Raw genomic sequence first — 18,335 nt, forward strand, 5'->3', positions numbered from 1 at the left:
GAACACCTCACTAATGACATGAAGTTTCCTCCAACATTTCCTCAGCTCAGCTGGTTTGGAGCTCTCAGGATGAGACAGCAGATATTCCTCTACATCTTTGTCTCTTACAAACATGACGTTTCCATCCAAGCGCTCAGTAATACTTCTTCTTTTTCTTTCAAGACCAAAGTCGGCGTCCATGCTCACAATCGTTGTGCCATCAGTCTGAAATCAAACATCAACACTGGTTCATCCATTTCTGTCATTGATGGAACCAAAGCTTATGACAGGATTATTAACTTGGTTGGTATCAGTGAGACGACTCAACATGAGCCTCAATGATTTCATGAGGCTTTATCAATGATGCTTTTGAAATGATTATATGAGCATCTATAAATAGTTGTAACCTTTGGACATGCTGGGCTGCTATCCCATCATCCAACAGGTTAAAAGACCAGCTGAGGTTCTGCGTCTCGACTGGTGAAACTGGGAAACTGATTCTCCTCCCAGAGCTCTGTAGAGCATGTTAACCTGTGGTAGAAACAGTAGAAGTGAAAAGGTTTGATCTATCAAACACTGAGGTACATTTACAAGTGAAATCCAAGCAACTCAGCAGGAGACTGTTTAAAAGCATTTTAAAAGATCAGCATCTTGAACCATCTTATCAGCTTCATAAATATTTGTGTTTAATGTGTATTAATGATGAAGATCATTAGATAACACCTCACAGACTGAACCCACTCCGGATAGAAGAAAATATGATCTAGTGTCAACATTTAAGGACTGTTCAGCCTGAAAAATATTGAACATCAAGAATTAAATGAGCTCCAGAAAAGTCAGACAGTGTCAGAGAAAACAATCAGGTGTCAGAGAGAACAATCAGGTGTCGCAATAAGATGCCCCACAAATGATGTGTGCCAGTAAAAGTTTGTCCACCAAAGACAGAGGAGAGCAGCACAGGGATAAACCTGCAGGCCTGACAGCAGCAGGTGTGTCACTCTACTGGTTTCCTACTTAGTGACAGTGTTTACAAATGTGCCTCTGTGACATTCATTAGTGCCCTCACTGACACACAAAACAACGACTACACAACAGAACAGCTACACAAGACAACACAACACACTAAGTATACACTTCACACTAAACGTCACAAATCTCCCATATCTAAAAGCTCTCTCTCTCTCTCTCTCTCACTCACTCACTCACTCGCTCACTCTGTCTCGCAGCCGTCACTCCCAAAACTTTTCCCTCTTCCTAAACAACCAAATCCCACGTGCTGAATTTCTTTTTTTTATTGGTCACATGGTGCATTTTTCCACCGACAGGAAACAGGTGGCTTTTTCCCTTTCTTTACTGTTTTAGCGCTGTCCTTAGACCCTCAGGAATGAATTAATTTGGTAAGTCGGGGTACCTTACAGTGTAAACAAGTATGACTAGGTGTCTGTTGAGTCTCAAGTAGGGATGGGTATCGTTTAGGTTTTATCCGATACCGGTGCCAAACCGGTACTTTTGAAACTGTGCCAGTGCTTAAAGAATGGAGAACACAAACTTTGTCGAAAAACCTCTCACGTTCATCTGCTTTTTTGTAAAAAGGTAACAATGTTAGCCTTTTCTGCAGCTATAGGGGATTTATGGTCTCACTCTTGGCTGGAAGCAGCTTAAACAATGGAAAAACACAAACGGTGTCCAAAAACCTCTCATGTTTAGCTGTTTTCCACTTTTTCTTTGGTCATTTTAGCCTTTTTGTCCAGGGTGAAGGGAGAATCTGCCATCAAACAAGAAGACAACTGCATGTAGCTATGATGATGTTAGCTAGTTCACCTTACATGCATTAATGTAATAACGTGGTTAGCCTACTCAACGTAAATTACACAGGAACAACATTAAGCTGCTCACGCAGAGAAGAACGGCTGCTGCTGCATCATCATCCTCATCATTTCTGCTACACTGGCAGGGCTAGGGGCCACGACTCTACTCTGGGGGATGTTGCTAACTCTGGGTCGATAACAGGCACCACACAGTAGATGTGCTTGGTGTGAGGTCTCGCAGCAAGCTATTAAATATGCAGGCTTTTATAAAACGCTATGCGTCGCCAGGTGTTTCATCAGATTTGAGGTGTTACCTCCTTTGACAGTATCACAGTATCACCTTAAAGCACTTGTTGCAGGCTGCTGAGTTTGCATCTTTTGCTGTGAAGTACAGCCAGGCTTTGACCGCTTCGCCTTGAGCATTTTTAATCTGTAGCTCTGCTCTAAAAGAACGTACGTACCTGGGCCCACCTACTATCCCCGGAAACGTAAAATGATTGGCTAGAATTAGCTCAGAAAAAATAAAGCACCGAAATGTGCGCTGCTTTTCGGTCTGGTTACTACCGTTTATGTCATGGCACCGGACACCGGTACCCATCCCTAGTCTCAAGTAAGTTGCCTGCAATGATATTTAATGTCCAGCAGGTGTCAGTATGGAGCAAAACAGCAACACTGCTGTTGGCAGACGCCCACCCGCCCCACTCCGGAGTGGAAACACAAAACATGATTTTATTTCATGTGCTGGAATATGCTGGAAATAGGTTTAAATGTTAAACACATTTAATCAAGTCAAAAACAGTTATAATATAACTTAATTTTTTCTTGATGCATGAAATAAAAAGATTAAAAACAAAACAATTAAAAGAAAGGCTTTTAATTTGATTCTTTTCTATATGATGGATTATGCAGAAAAAATCAAAGTCTCGGGCTGAAATGTCTACTTTCTACTTTATTACATATTCAAGTCATGTTTTTTTAAAGAGTAAAGTAACCAATTACTTTTGAAAATAGGTAATCGGTAAAGACATGGGATTACTTCCTTGGAGAAGTAATCAGTAATTAGTAACTGAGTACTTATTTCCAGTAACTTGACCAACACAGCTTGTAATGAAGTAAATGTTGTGTATGATGTGAATGAAAGAGAGCCTGGTGAGGTGAGTCAGTCTTTCCACAGCTCTGTTTAACAACATGTTGTTGCTGCTCCACAAAGCTCAGGAATGCTGCAAACTGAAACTCTGCTGCAGGCAGGGACTAGTTTTTCTAGTTTAAACTTCCCTGGAAGATTGTTTAGCTGGAAAACAGCCAACATCATTATAAACACCTCTCACTGTAAACTCAAAGGCAAACCATAAACCTTAAGGCATCCATTGCCTTTTTTAAACTGATGATCTTAAACATTTGAGCTCATCAGACCTCCAAAAGTTTGATTGCAATTGACATCTAAGACTGAATAAAGTAAACGGTTTAATAATGAAATGTAACATTATTTAGTAACTTAAAGTTTTCACTCATGTCTCCCATGTGAATAAGTTGACATAGTATAAAAGCTACAGCAGAGTCACTTTCAGTTCAGTAAGACTCAACATTTATTGTCCCCTGTTGTAATATTGTGTAATTACACAAACTCAAAGCTCTGAACATTGAAAACTCAAATACACAAATGAAAATTAAGACAACCAGTCGGCTCAATTCTACTGAGTCCAGCTAAATTTCAAGCGTGAATACATTTCTCCTGGAACTGTGTTTTCTTGGCCTCCATCAATAAAATACTGCACAGTTTATATTTAATAAATATACAAACAGATTATTTTGAAAAGAAAAAAATCTTTAAGATATTGTAAGTATTGTTGAATATGTTAATAGCAGCTTTGAAGAAATTACAAATGTGGTCAGTCTGATGTATGATCTGATTCAAGCTGCATTTCTTTGTTAATGTTGATGCATCACAAAGAACAGGTCTGTTCCAAATGAAACTCTGCTGCAGATCTTGTGTTTCCTATATTAGAGCTGGAAAGCTGCTGAACACGTGTCCATGTTAGTTCCTGCAGCAGCCACTGAGACAGCATTTCTACAGTCCAGCACTGATTCAGTTCATAACAAGGTTCAGGTTGGTTCCTGCTGTAGACTCTAATAAAAATGACTTTCTATTACAAACCAGACAATTTTTCTTGGATAGATGTTTTGTAAATGTCCACAGCAGTAGGTGGAGGAGGAGGTGGGGCCCTCAGGCAGCAGACTCTCTTTGAACCAAGAAACAAATCAGAAGGAACTCAAGTTAAAGACAGCGAGGAGGATTAAAATGCAATGATATCCTGCTCAGCTACAGCTGATGGTCAGTGAGAAACAGCAGGTTATGAAAAAATATGAAATTACTGACAGACGGAGCAGCTGCTATGTAAAAGTGTAGGTTAGATATTTGGAGCCATCACTGAAATCCTCCATCAGCTCTGCTTTTGACCCCACATGTAAAAATGTACAGTTGGTTTGTAGACGTCAGGCTCTGAGGTTTATCAAGAGAGTCTAACAGGAACAACAACAGCTCGTCAGAACTTCTCTGTTATACCAGAAATGTCCTGTCCTGGTTTAAACCCACCAACCTGACACACCTGAAGTCTCCAGTGCAAGTCGTGTTGACTATGTTCACTCAGGTGCTTGGTCTTCAGACCATGTTGTGATTGATGAACCTGACTTGACTCCTACCAAGACTGACTCAGATCTCACTGCACCACAGCCAGTAAGGTTGAGGTGCTCTGACAGAGAAAGACCTTAGCTATTAGCTCCTTTTCTCAAACCTCAGCTGTTGCATTTTCCAAAACTGTTACTCCACCACGTCCACGTTGGTCACCGATGCATGACGGGACTCATGCTGTTTAGAGAGGGAGAGTGTAATCTCTGGTTATTTTATTGCTATGGTATTTTATTTTAAATGTTACTTTTTGTAGAGCAGTGAGTTTCCCCATGTACCGTGAATGCACCGTAGTGCTGCTGATGGTTCACTGCATCTGTCTGCATGGAGCAGGGTGAGTTTCTCTGTATATAGAGCCTGTGTTTGATGGCTAACAGAGCTCCATGAGGCTTTGAGCACTGATTTTGTTTTGTAGATGCACAAAGCTGTTGTCAAAGTTTCAGCTAACACACCATGTGAGACACTTTCCATGGTTCCTTTGCACTCAAATGTATCTTTGTTTTGGCCAATAAGAACTGCATAGATGTAAGATGGAGACAACAGACAACAATTAGCAGAATTTGACTGTTATTGAATTTTGTACAGATGGGATACAGGAGCCATCAGTTGGTAGAAATATGTGCTTCATTACAAGTGAAGTGAAGTCACCGGTTTCCTTGGAGGCTGCAGATACGATTCACCTCTAAAAGGATTCAGTTTTTGAACACCGAGATCTCAGGACACTTTATGTTGCTACTTCATTTGATCTATTTATTTATTTATAGCACTTAACAAAACTGATGCATCAGAGGGAAGTTGAGCTGAGATGGACACGTGCCTGATACGTGTCACTCACATGTTTTATTTTAGTAGGAAAAGTCAGACTTTGAGCTGTGACATTCAATCTTTTTCTCGGTGAGAAAATTATTTTACATGATTATAATATAAAACTAAAATCTTTGGAGATGTTACAGATGTTATTCAGTCACAAACATTAAAAAATTAACAGTTGTGAGCAAACAAACATCAGCTAACACGTAGATACTAAACCTTTTTATCTTACTGCAGTGAAAATGAACTGCAGCTTTAATTTGATTAAACTAAATGGACTTTTTCATTTTCTCTACTTCAGGTGAGCAACACACGAGCAGCTATTGTGACATTAAAATACAAATGACTCGTTTGGGGACCTTGTTTGCACCTCTCATGATCTTAGATTTGACTGGTCTTTATAAACAGCTCCACTCTGCCTGATCTGAAGTGTTGATAAAATACTTTGTATGTTCCTATTTAATGTCTGCATGAACACAAGTTTATGTGTCTGCATGTTTATTCCTGGAGGTGAGCCTGTATATGACAGCTCTGTTTAATATTAGATCTGCACATCTGCTTTAATACAAATGCTTAAAAAGGTTAAAGTCCTGACTTTGAGTCTCCACTGTGAGCAGCTCAGCAGCTCTGAGAAGTTTCTTCATCCTGATCACCATCTTCACTCTGTTGGAGCGTCCATGAGTGTTCCTGAGTGTTCTCAATAAAGTTTGTTTGAAAGCAAAAACACCATCAGTCTGTTAAGTCGTGTGGAAATGTAGAGAGTCTGTGAGCTGCATTCACAAACAGGTTGGATCACTCTGAACGACAGCGATTAGAGGAGGTTCTTCCATCAGTACCAAGCTGTGCTGATTGTCATTATTTTAATAAAACTTAAACCTGCTCAGTGAAAAACAGAGTGACATCAGACAAGACTGAGTCCACTTTAAATCTGACGAAACAAAGTTAAACTCATCTGAAGATCAGCCTCCTCCCTGTAAGGGGAAAATTCTTATTAAGTCTCCACCTGTGCGCCTTTAGGTGAAGCCCCGCCTGCTTCCAGGAATCACCTGTGTGTCCGTGTTTGGTGTGCAGCTGTGGAGCTTGTTGTTGTTGGTGTGTGAAGAAGCTGTGAGTTTGCTTTGTTTCCTCCTTTAACAGTTTGTCTTTAGGAACTTTATGAACAGAACAGGAAGTGAGACGTTTGTATTTACAAAAAATCAAACAAATGATTTGATTATTGGCTGGATCCACTCTGGTTATCAGTCAGTAACTCTGCACTCAAACATTTGTCTTTGATAAACAGTTTAAAATGATCTGAATGAAACTTTAGATCCAACATCACTGGTGGAACAATGATCGTCCCTTTAACTGGAAACAGATGAAGCCAGTTTGTTCCTCAGAAGCCGACATTCAGGTTTTACTGAGTGACGTCAAAACAACATGAAGCTGCTCCAGCTCAGTTCAGGGTCCCTGCAAACAGAGATAATCAAATACAGACTCTCTCACACACCATCAATCTTTAAGGATGTTTTCACTGCGGTTTAAATCCTACATATACTTGATGTTAATGCAGGAGTAAAGTCTCTCAGAATCAAACACATTTAAACCTCTGTGACTCAGGACTGTGTGATGTGCACAATCAAACACTTTTTAATCTGTTTCAAGTTAAACACAATGAAGTGTTCAAAGGAAAAACAAGTTACTATGTGAATCCTGCTGGATGGACCAGAGCAGGCTTCACTCTAACCAGCTTATCATCAGCTCCTTGTGTTTCATGAATAACTCAGACTGACAGAGTAATGAACAGAGCACAATGTTGGCGCACACACACACACACACACTGTGACACTGTGACACAGTCAGACATGAGGAAGTGTGCAGGTAAACTTTGCTCAGACATGATAATGAGGAGTTACACAGACTGATGGAGCTCATAGAGTGAGACATTTATTTTTCATGAAGTAAACCTGATGTATGATCTGATCTGTAGATCAAACTGATGTGTTAGTGTTCATGCAGCTGTGTTTAATAACCTGTTGTTTAGGGCTGGGCGATGCGGCCTCAAATCCATATAATTTCAAGCACGTGTGGTAACCATATATATCACGATATATTCTTTTCTTCTGTATAACGTATTTTCCCCACTATAAGGCTTAAAATCCTTTAATTTTCTCAAAAATCAAGAGTGTGCCTTATGTATGAATTCTGGTTGTGCTTACTGACCTTGAACCGATTTTGGCGTGCAGAAATCTGTTAAAAATGATTTAGCACAACTTTGGTAAGCTGCACTGCTTGATGGATTGTCGGAGCATTACGGCTGCCGTGGTGAGGAGCTTCGCTGAGTAATCTAGGTCCAAAACTCCGTCCGCTTCAGGTCCCAAAGTCAAACTAATACTGAGAGTTAAAAACAGTCTAAATTCTTTCATCTTTAAATTCATCAGCGTTGCTGCTTTACCAGGTGTAACAATTAAGTTTAACATCCATGAAAACAGGATTTATTGAATTTAACGGAGTTAGAAGTTAACAGGAAGTTAGCTCGCTAGTTTCCACCTAAACATGATATAGCATGTTCTGACTGAGAGATTTCTGAAACTAATTCAAACATACAGCTCTGCTACCACTTCCAACATAAATGAAGACAGAAAACTAAACAGCAGTGACGTTTGTAGGGTTACTGAAGTTGAGCTAGCTGGTATATAATGATGTGATACATGATTGCTAGCGACACAGCTATGTTAGCATAACATTAGCACAGTGAAGCTGCAGGATGAACGCTAACTTTTTCCCACATGATAAAAGTTAACGTGACGGATTCTGGTGGTCAGGGACAAATGCAGTCTCATAGGAGGATGCTGTAAATGGGCCAAACTGAGCAGCTGCGAGAGAATTCAACATTAAAGAATCAATGGTACAAACGTGGAGGAAGCCAGTTTTTGGCTTTCCCCATATTTCAAAAGTGCTTCATCTCTTTGCTGTGACTGTCGCCCAGCATAATTTGCAGATGATAATGGTTGTAGCCACTGTGATGCTTTCAACCAAAAAAGGCGCATCAACATGCGCTATTGCAATATAGTCAAAATCTCAACTATTGGCCAAATTTAAATAGCTTCTATTGTATATTGTTTCTATGGTCCACCCCTACTGTTGTTGCTGTTGATGCGTCACAGAAATCAGCTGTGCTACAAACTGGAACTCTGCTGAATGCAGTTACTGGATTTACTAGTTTGGTGAACTTCCAAGAACGAATGCTTCCTTGGCTGAACGCAGTGAATGTCATTAAAAAAACAGCTTTACTTGCACATAAATCTGTCAGTAAAGTCTGGATAATAAATTCTGGTTGGTGGTGTTATAGGTTCTCTTGGTCAGCTTGGTGTTGGTTTGGCTCCTGCACAAAACAGTTTGCTCTCATATTTGACACTGACAGGAATAAAGAGTAAAAAACACGACAACCAAACTAAAAAAGAGAGACGAGTTAAAGCAGAAGATATTTTGTGGCCCAGAACATGTGATCCTCACCAAGACAGGCAGAGAAAAGGTCTGATTATTGTTGCTGAACTGTGATGGTGAACAGTCTCCTCTGTTGATCCCAGTGTGACAGAAATAGTAAAAAAAAAACTTTTTATTCTCAGATTTTATGTTTATTTGTCTGGTTGTAGATCAATTGTGTTTATACAGTATGTAAAAATGAAAACATAACTGTAAATCAGACACGTGAGGTCGTGCTGAAGATAGTTTTTAAAGGTAAAATGTGGAGGGAAAATCAAAAGTAGTTAAAAATGGCCAATTATACCCTGGACCCAAACTTCTCTTTTTTTTAAGTAACGCAATAGTTACTTTTCAAGTAATTAATTACTTTTAGAATATTGTAACTCTTACTTTTTTGAAGAAGTAACTAGTAACTATAATGAATTACTTTTTCAAAGTAACTTGCCCAACACTGGTTACAGGTGGGTGCAGCCTGCACTTTCTCGAGACAGACCAGCTGCACCACAGACACTTCAAACCTCATCTCAGGACAAAAACTGAAAGAACAACATAAAAAAAGAAGAAAACAAACCCTAGAAACATGCTGGGTTACAGGAGATGGCAGACGTGTGGAGGTGAGCCTGTGTGAGTCTTTTTTCTGTTAATGAACAACAGAAAAAAGAAAAAACTGGAATCTATAAACAGTTACTCCGAAAAGGATCCAGATTCTAAATATATGTGACGTCATTATCCCGTAAGCCAGTTAGGGTGTCACATGACATTTGTGGATGCCGGTATCTTTTTACTTGGACAATTTATCAAGTTTCAATCCCTGTCATCAAACCTCATCTGAGGACAAAAACCACAAGAACAACATAAAAAAGAAAGAAAACTTACCTTAGAAATCTGTAGGGTTGTTTTCTCTGAGACATGTTGGAATCTGTAAACAGTTACTCCGAAAAGGATCCAGACGTTTCAAAATACTTGTTTCAATTCTGCAAACATAATTGCTGCAGTTAATGGACTAAAAGTCGTCACTTTTCACCCCTAGTTATGGATTTAAGGATCAAAGGATCAAAGTGGTGGTAAGATTCTAAATATATGTGATGTCATTATCCCATAATGACATCACATATATAGGTTGTCACATGACATTTATCAGTAAAGTTACCATCTCTGTCACCCCCCCCCCTCCAAAAAAATAAGTGCTATTGCAATAACCGATGTTTTCTACAGTCATCTGTGCTAACAGATGGCAGCATTTTAAAGCTGGGTCTTACTCTGCCCAGGCTGCTCTACCATAGAAGAAGAATGAGACCTACAGTACCTTGAAAAACTTTCACACATTTTGTCACTTTACTACAACAAACGTAAATGGATTTTTTCTGAGATCTTCTGTGACAGACAAACACAAAGTACCACATAACTGTAAAGTGAAAATGATTGACATGGTTTTCAGAATATTAAGCAAATAAAATCTGAAAAGTGTCATGTTGATTAGCTTTCAGTTCCCTGTACTCTGATACCTCTAAACAAAATCCAGTGATATCAATTGCCTTTAGAAGTCAACCAAATTAGACAAGTTTACCTGTGTGTAATTTAGTCTCATTATAAATACAACTGCTCTGTGACGGCCTCAGTAGTTGGTTACAGAACATTAATGAACAAACAGCTTCATGAAAACCAAGGAACTCGCCAGGCAGGTCAGGGATAAGTTTAAAGCAGGTTGACCAAAAGTCATTAAAAGTCCCATCTGCAGTTTGCCTGGAACCATGTAGGGGACACAGCAAACATGTGGAAGAAGGTACTCTGATCAGACGAGACCAAAGTTAAACTTTCTGGCCTATATGAAAGGCACTACATGTGGTGGGAAAAATAACATCATCATCACCCTGAACGCACCATCCCCACTGTGAAACATGGCAACATCATGCTGTGGGGATGTTTTCCTTCTACAGGGACAGAGAAGCTGGTCAGAGATGATGGGAAGATGGATGGAGCTAAGTAAATGGGAATTCTGGAAGAAAACCTGTTGGAGGCTGCAAAGGACTCGAGCTTGGGATGTAGATTTACCTTCCAGCAAGACAATGACCCTAAATAGAGCTTGAGCTGGTTTACATTGAAGAATGGGCAAATATTTCAGTCTCTAGATGTGCAAAGCTGGTAGAGACATACTCCAAAAAAATTGCAGGTGTAACTGTAGCAAAAGGTGGCTCTATGAAGAGCAGGGGGTGAACAGAAATGCAGCCACACTTTTCCAAATTCATTTGCCTAGAATTTTGACAAGCATGTATTATTTTCATACCACATCACAATAATGTGCTACTTTCATAGAAAAGGTCAATAAAAACATATTTTGTTTGTGGTTTCAAGGTGACAAAATGTGTAAAAGTTCAAGAACTATGAATAATTTGTCAACTTCAAATCACCACACAAGCACACATCAGTTCACATGCATGTACACATGTGCAGAGTAAAAGCATATGTGTGCATGCAACTTCAAAAGTTAAAGTAGAAAAAGACTGCAAACTTTAGGAACAATATGGAATGAGTGATAATGTCATCACCTTTCCATGATTTGGAAACATTTGTTTCACCTTAAATCTGTTTTTTTTTTCTTAATTGCAAAACCTGTAAAATTTGAATTCTCTTTTTTGTCACTTCGATGTCTCCCTCTTGTATCTTTGCTACACATTGGATATAATTTTTCTTACCATGATGATGCATGATCTTTACTCTCAAATCATTTTAATGGCTTCAGGAAGTTGACCCTCTGCTCCAAATTACTGTTTAATAGGCAGTTTGTTCTTTACTCTAGTTTGTTCCTTGATTGTAAAATCTGGTATTTTTGCAAATTTGGCTCAGGGGGACCTGAAAGCCAGGAGACAATTTATTGTATTGGCCACAAACAATCTCATGGAGGAAAAATTTTCCCATAAATATTAATAAAGATTTCTATCAGAGCAAATTATCTCTCTCTCTAACCACGTCCTAACCTAGCAGTCATATATAGCCTTTAATTAATCCTGCATTTTTGTCAAAGACATTTGTCACCATGAAATTAATAGTTTAAAACGGCAACATATGAAAAGATTCACTGAGTAATCAGAAAAGTTTTGCATGAATCTGGACATTAGATTTAAGCTTGAAGTTTTAACCTAATCAAATATCACTTGGTAGAAGCTCCTTACCGTTTGAAGAAATCTCTTCTCAATCTGCTGTCCTCTTTTGCCTGCATCTTGTATTTTTTCCATCTGAGACTGACGTTATTCCATCTTAATTATTTTTCTCCGTGAAAAACACAGCAACTCATCTCATCCCAGGGCGCCAGGGCCTCGAGCTCCGGATCTCAGCAGAAGTGCCAATAAAAGTTGCAGGCTGATCCAGGTATGAGTGTGACACACGTTCTAGTATGTGACGTCACAGCTGGAACACTGTTACGCCTCTGCGTAACCATGGTTACACGGGACGCTTTGGAGCTCATCAGCAAAAGATTTCAGGTTAAACTCTAAAACAGGGGCGGAGCGTGGGGGTGGCTTACTGGGCTTAAGCCCGGGTTGTTTTTTCAGAAGCCCGGGGTCTTTTGGAGTGTAATTTTTTCATAGTTGGATGCCTGGCTGCCAGCTGTATAAAACAAAAAACTACACACAATATTCGAAGCACGTAGTGCACACTGTGGGAATTTACGACTGTGCGTAAATCCCCCCTAATATTGGTATGATCCGAGCTCAGGCACTAAGCGACTGAGCGAGGGGGCGGGGCAGCTGCTGCCCGCGAGTGCGCTGTTGGAGAAACGGAGCCAGACAGACAGAGGAGAGCTGAAGTCTGACCAGGTACCAAAGCAAATCATTCGTACTGTACAAATGATGTAAATATGACGGTTTATCACGAAAGATTGATATCAGACTGATCACTTGACCCACATTACGTTACTTCAAGTGAATCAACAAATGGCGAAATGAAAAGCCGAACAACAACAATGCTGTTTCTTTAGAGAGTCTTTGATTACACGTGTGTTTATTTCATATTTTCAGTTGTTTCCCTCCACGGCTACATAAATCAGTTTCAGTAATGCACTGATATACAAGAATGGACATAAGGGGCTTCTTTCAGAGAAAAAAACTCAGGTAAATGCTATTTTATATATTATGCTTTGTATGTTGTTCAGTATATTTCTATGCAAAACAAGAGGAACTTCAATACACAGCAGTATATTCATAGTTTAAATCAGATATTTACATACACTTTATGGAAAACACAAGAACATTTTTTACTGTACAACATCAATTTAGAGTAAACTTGTTTTGTTTTAGATAAATAAATGTTGAAATATCTTTTGAATTAGTTAAATGTCAGAATAAAGAGAGAGCTGTCTATTTTTATCACTTTCATCAAATGTAGGAGTACATATACACTAAGTTTATTGTTAATTAATAAGAAAAACTCCAGACGATTCCATTCTGAGCTGAAGAAGCTTCTGATTGGTTAGTAAAGTCCATGTGAGTAAATTGGTGGCACAGCTGTGGGTGCATATAAGGCAAAACACAGAGCCTGTTTCTTTGACATGAGAAAATCAAGAGATGTCAACCAAAACACCAGGAACAGAATTGTGGAGCTCCATAAGTGTGGCTCAGTTTGAATACAATTTGGTGCCATTTGCAATTAAGAAATACAGATAGTTTTTCTCTTTACTCTTAAAGTTAACAAATATGTTTTTTATATTTATCAATCTAAAAAAATAAACATTTAGTCTGATTTCATGTTACAATTAAAAAAGTGTTTGTGTTTTGATCTGAAGAGTTTATAAATATCTGGTTTCAACTGTATATTTGATGATGTTGGTGTTTGCCTTGTTTGTCAGCACAAAGAGGGAGAGAGAGGAACAGAGAGTGAGAGAGGAGCAGAGAGGGAGATGGAGAATGAGGACAGAACAGAGATGGAACAAGAGCAGGTGAGACAGACATGTTAGTCAAATATTTGTTTACCAAAAGTATCACCGTAGGTACTCATGTATCTCGTAGCTAGTGTTTCTTTTTAGGTTTGTTACTTTTCAAATTCTATATTTATTAAGTTATGCAGGCTTGTTTGCACAACAAGGCTAAATAATTCTATAAACTTTTCTCAATCTAAATAGTGGACTTTGGTAGAATTAAAAAATAAGTGTAGTGCAGGTCTATGATGATTTTTAGTGCTACTATCATCTAGTTCTGATTTTGGTTCTGTCTTGGTTAAGTCCTAAATAGTCCTGATTTTGAGCTGTTGTAGTCCTGTTTTAATTTTAATTCTGGATAAGTTCTGGGTTTGGTTGAATTGGGGTTTAGTCCGCATGTCTTGATACAGCCCTGACTTTGTTCTGCCTTGCTGCTTAAAAAACTAGCTTAAGGTGTCCTGCACATGTGATATATATTTTCTCCCTATATGAAGTCATTCTTTTTTGAACAAAACTCAAAACAGAGCCAATTAATCTTTCAGTCATTTCTAACCCCCCCCCCCCCCAAAAAAAAAAAAAAATCCCACACGCACACTACCCTTTAGGGCTAAGCCCCGGGTGTTTCAAATGTCTGGCTCCGCCTCTGCTCTAAAACCAAATAAAATCAATATACTGTATATGTGTGTACCGCGTACGCGTTCATTTTCTGGAAGAGTAAAACGGACAGTTAAAAGGTGACCGATGGCAGCCGTACTGAGGTGAGTTGTTGAGGATATGTCGAGCACGGCTGTTTTTGTGCTCTTATACACTGTTAGCCTGTTTTGGCTGGCGTTAGTGAAGCTGTTTTCAACTGGATGTCACATTGTTGAACTCTCGATGTGACGATGGTAGAATGTAATTCTAACCCTGTGCTAATTTAGGCGTTTGATACCGTTTAATATCCAGCCCATCTGTTTGGTGTTTTTAACATGCCCTGGAATAATTTAAACCTTTACAATGCTGGTGATTTACGACTCTTTCGCGACAGTCAGCTGGGGAGTAAACTGTGGCTGTTCTCAGAGGTAGCTCATGTGAGCCAGCAGTGACATCTGTACATGCAGTAGCCTTAAAATGCTGATTATTTATTCTCCTGCTAGGTAAGAATTGGTGTTTTATACGTACATTGTTTCTTTCCGTATGCTATCGTTTGATTATGTTATGATGTGTGGTTAATGATGATTATTAGTGTGCTAATCGTGAATAAGCTAGTAAGCTTGAAAATTAGCAGCCATGTTAAGCGGACTTCGGTGATCAAGTTCGTGTGTGACTGTTTGGAATATGGCTGGCACTACTTTTAAGAAGCAAGCTAAAGGGATGTGTTTTAAAAAAGGTGCAAGGACCTAACTCAGTGAGTGAGTGTGTTCAGTAAGTTGTCTTTCATGTTGTGCATTTGAACTAGCAGACTGCACTGTTGTTGTTTAGGGGCTATGAGCACACAGTTTATCAATATGCCTACTTGTGCGTACTTGCGTTCTTGTGTACTCGTGATACGTCATCAGTCGGAGACCAAGTACTGTTCCAATTCGAAGTACGCATCAAGCCGAGAACGCGAAAAAGTCCCGGATGTGTTCTCGATCCGCCCGTTTTATCGAGCATGCATCGGTGTAGACTTGGTACAGCTATATATCCCAGAATGCATTTCGTCCAAAACTCAACAGGGGACTCCCGGCACATCGTCCCCGCCCGCTCGCGGTCTTCTCACTACTCAGGTTAAAGAAACCGCAGCAGCTGTCTATAGTATTGAGTGTCCACTAGAATAGAAATAAAAGCGTTCTAACATCTCACCTGCTTGTTTTTATTAAGGTATGTACACGTATGTACATGTACACTATTTTTATTAATAGAGGTTTCACTACTGAGGTTAACAATGATATATAAGTCACTTAGATCACTTCTAAATGTTAATGTTTGGTTTATTTCAGTGTTTTATTTGTTCCTGAGTAAACCGGTTTGGCTGTGATTAAAGTTAAGCTTCATAACATGTTACTCACAGTTAAATTAAGAGGGGACGGCAGTAAAAACTCCGGACCTGTGACATCATCACGTACGCTGGTGTTCCAATTGTACAACTCGCGAGTCTATGCTCGCGTTCTCGGCGGGTACGTAATCGCGTACCTGGACATTGATAAACGGCCATGGGCTGTGTCCCAATCCAGCGACCACACGGCGCGTAACACAAGGGCCATTTATCAATGTCCAGCTTTGTGTGACAGAAATGAAGGAGAAAAGTGTTTTGTTGTTCATTCATTTTTGTCATGACATCACTTTGAGTATCTGAGGCTGAGACCACGTGACTGTAAAACATGATAGTTGTTCTTCATTCTGTACTGAACAGTCATTTTACGATTAGTTAGTAAATAACAATTAGCTCATGTTGTTCATGAGACTAAAATCATTTAACTTTGGTAATGTAAATATAATATGGCCAATGTTATATAGAGAAGGAGGATTTAGTGTTTGTGTTATTACGAGTGCTAAACAAGAAGAGTTCCCAGATGGTCCAGTGGACACATGTGTGACTCCTGTGATTAAAGCATCTTTCTTTCAGCTTAACGAGTGAACCGTCAGCTCGTTCAAACACACGTTAAAGTCCGTTTGGCTCGACACCACCGAACAGAGGCAGCAATATAACATAGCTAACATTAACAGTGCAGTGAATCCTGCTTGTGCCGTCATATTCAGGACTGCAAACCGAGCAGCATCACTGACTTTCAGCTGGTTGTGTTTGTGGATATATGACTGACTTTAATTATCCATAACATCATCACATTCTCTGTAAGATTAAGGTCAACTATTGTATTATTGTATTTTAAAGGCTTTAAAACCAAGTAAACGCTGAAAGTACAAACATCACTAATGTCACATAACTTTGCCAACATGTGGCCAACAGTAATGTTTTAATGTTCTTCATTATTAAACATTCGCACATGAATAAGTGTGAAAGTTTACTCATCGGCCGCTCCGCTTCAGCTCTCTACCGTATTTTTCGGCAAAATTATCCACACCCAGCACTGCACTATGAATTGTGGGATATATGGGACCACGGAGTGTAAAGCAGATGTGAGAGAGGCTGTGATGAAGTCCTGGAGTTTTTAAGGACGTACGTGCTGCAGTCCAGAATATGAATATGTTGGACACAGGTGGTAAAGTGCTGTCACACCCTGAATAAACTGTCCTCTGTTCTTTGGTAAGCTGACATATTTGTTACATAATCATATGGTTTATCAGAGGGGAAGTGCCAGTTTTAGAATACTAGAGTCCAAGGTTAGGTGCAATAATATTCAACCGTAATATTAGTTTATAACTAGGTCTTGTCAGTTAGCCAGTGTTGTGTCAAAAAGTCATATCTGCCATAAACTAATTCCCAGTATTTGTCAAAAACCAGTTGATCATATTTAAACTGCTATAGACAACTTTTTATGTATCCCTCATGAGTGATATTGAGTCATCTTGTGCCACAAACAACATTCCTGTCACAAGGTAGAAACTGCAACCATGTTTTGGCAGTGACTTTTACTTCTTATTCTTTCATTTGACATTAAAATGACTTTTTTAAAGAGCAGAAACTGCAACTAATATAATAATAGTTCTCTAAACATGTTTTAAGTGTCCCAAAAGGACTGGGTTGGTTTTAATATAACACAGAGTTATAAATATACTTGAAAAAATGGGTCGTTATTAAGTTTGATATATCCCCTTTTGTAAATCATGCTCACTAAAGTCTGTTTACCAACATAAGTAAAGACATTGGAAATCAGTTTTTGTCAGACGATGACTTTTTGTCACAACACTGGAGGTAAAGCAGGTATGATCCTTCATATCTGGAGTCTGAAGGTGCAGACACAAATTCAGACATCCCTGGGATGTTTAAGAGTTTACAATTTCTCTGGTTCATTGGCTTTAGTCAGTCAGTCAGTAATTACTCAACATTATTTCCCAGGTACTCTTGAATTCAAAGAAATATTCAGGGGATTGGGCGCTGTGCTTTCCCACAGGTGAACTCAGGTGAAATGAAAGAAGTAGTGGATTACCCTCCTCCTCTGGCACAATGATAACTCAGAAAAGCTCCTTGGAGTAAGGAGATCAGGCTCAGAAGTGGTTCTTTCTAAGAATGTATATCTGTATTTATAAATGACATACTAAGGATGAGTAATGCTTAAATAATGAGGAATTAAGCAGTGACCAGTGACACGTTTAACAATGTGTCATTGTGTCATTCTATGTTTGTTTATGAGTACAAGATCCTTTTTTCTATCAAGTAACCTAAAAATGACTGAGTGCACCTTTAAAAATACTAACTTAAATAAACCAAGATAACCCAGCAGTCCATAATGTGTGCACTATGTCACTAAAGTTATTGTTACTGCAAATGTAAAAGTAGACAGAAATGAACCAAAGAAGAAGTGACATGACTTTGAAGACTGATGTGATCAGGTGGAAAGTGCAGAAAGCTGACTGATGTCGATCTGTGGCTGCATTAAATGTTGGCCTGTCCTGTATCAGCCATTCAGGATTTTCTTTGATGAACATTTAGCTCTTATGGCATGAACGTGCTCAGTGCATTATTGTTGGCTTTTCTACAGTCTGGTATTTGTTTACTAATTGATCGATACAGTGCATTAAATAAGTGCATAAATAA

At 39.0% G+C, this 18,335-nt stretch overlaps 1 protein-coding gene across 1 annotated transcript in view; it reads right to left on the minus strand.

The window, feature by feature from the left end:
* The window catches only part of LOC134622284 (NACHT, LRR and PYD domains-containing protein 12-like), a 1,346,881-nt gene that overhangs the window by 785,146 nt on the left and 543,400 nt on the right, over positions 1–18,335 (minus strand). The window lies entirely within an intron of this gene.

This window comes from Pelmatolapia mariae, linkage group LG3_W (assembly GCF_036321145.2).
Source record: "Pelmatolapia mariae isolate MD_Pm_ZW linkage group LG3_W, Pm_UMD_F_2, whole genome shotgun sequence".
NCBI lineage: Eukaryota > Metazoa > Chordata > Actinopteri > Cichliformes > Cichlidae > Pelmatolapia > Pelmatolapia mariae.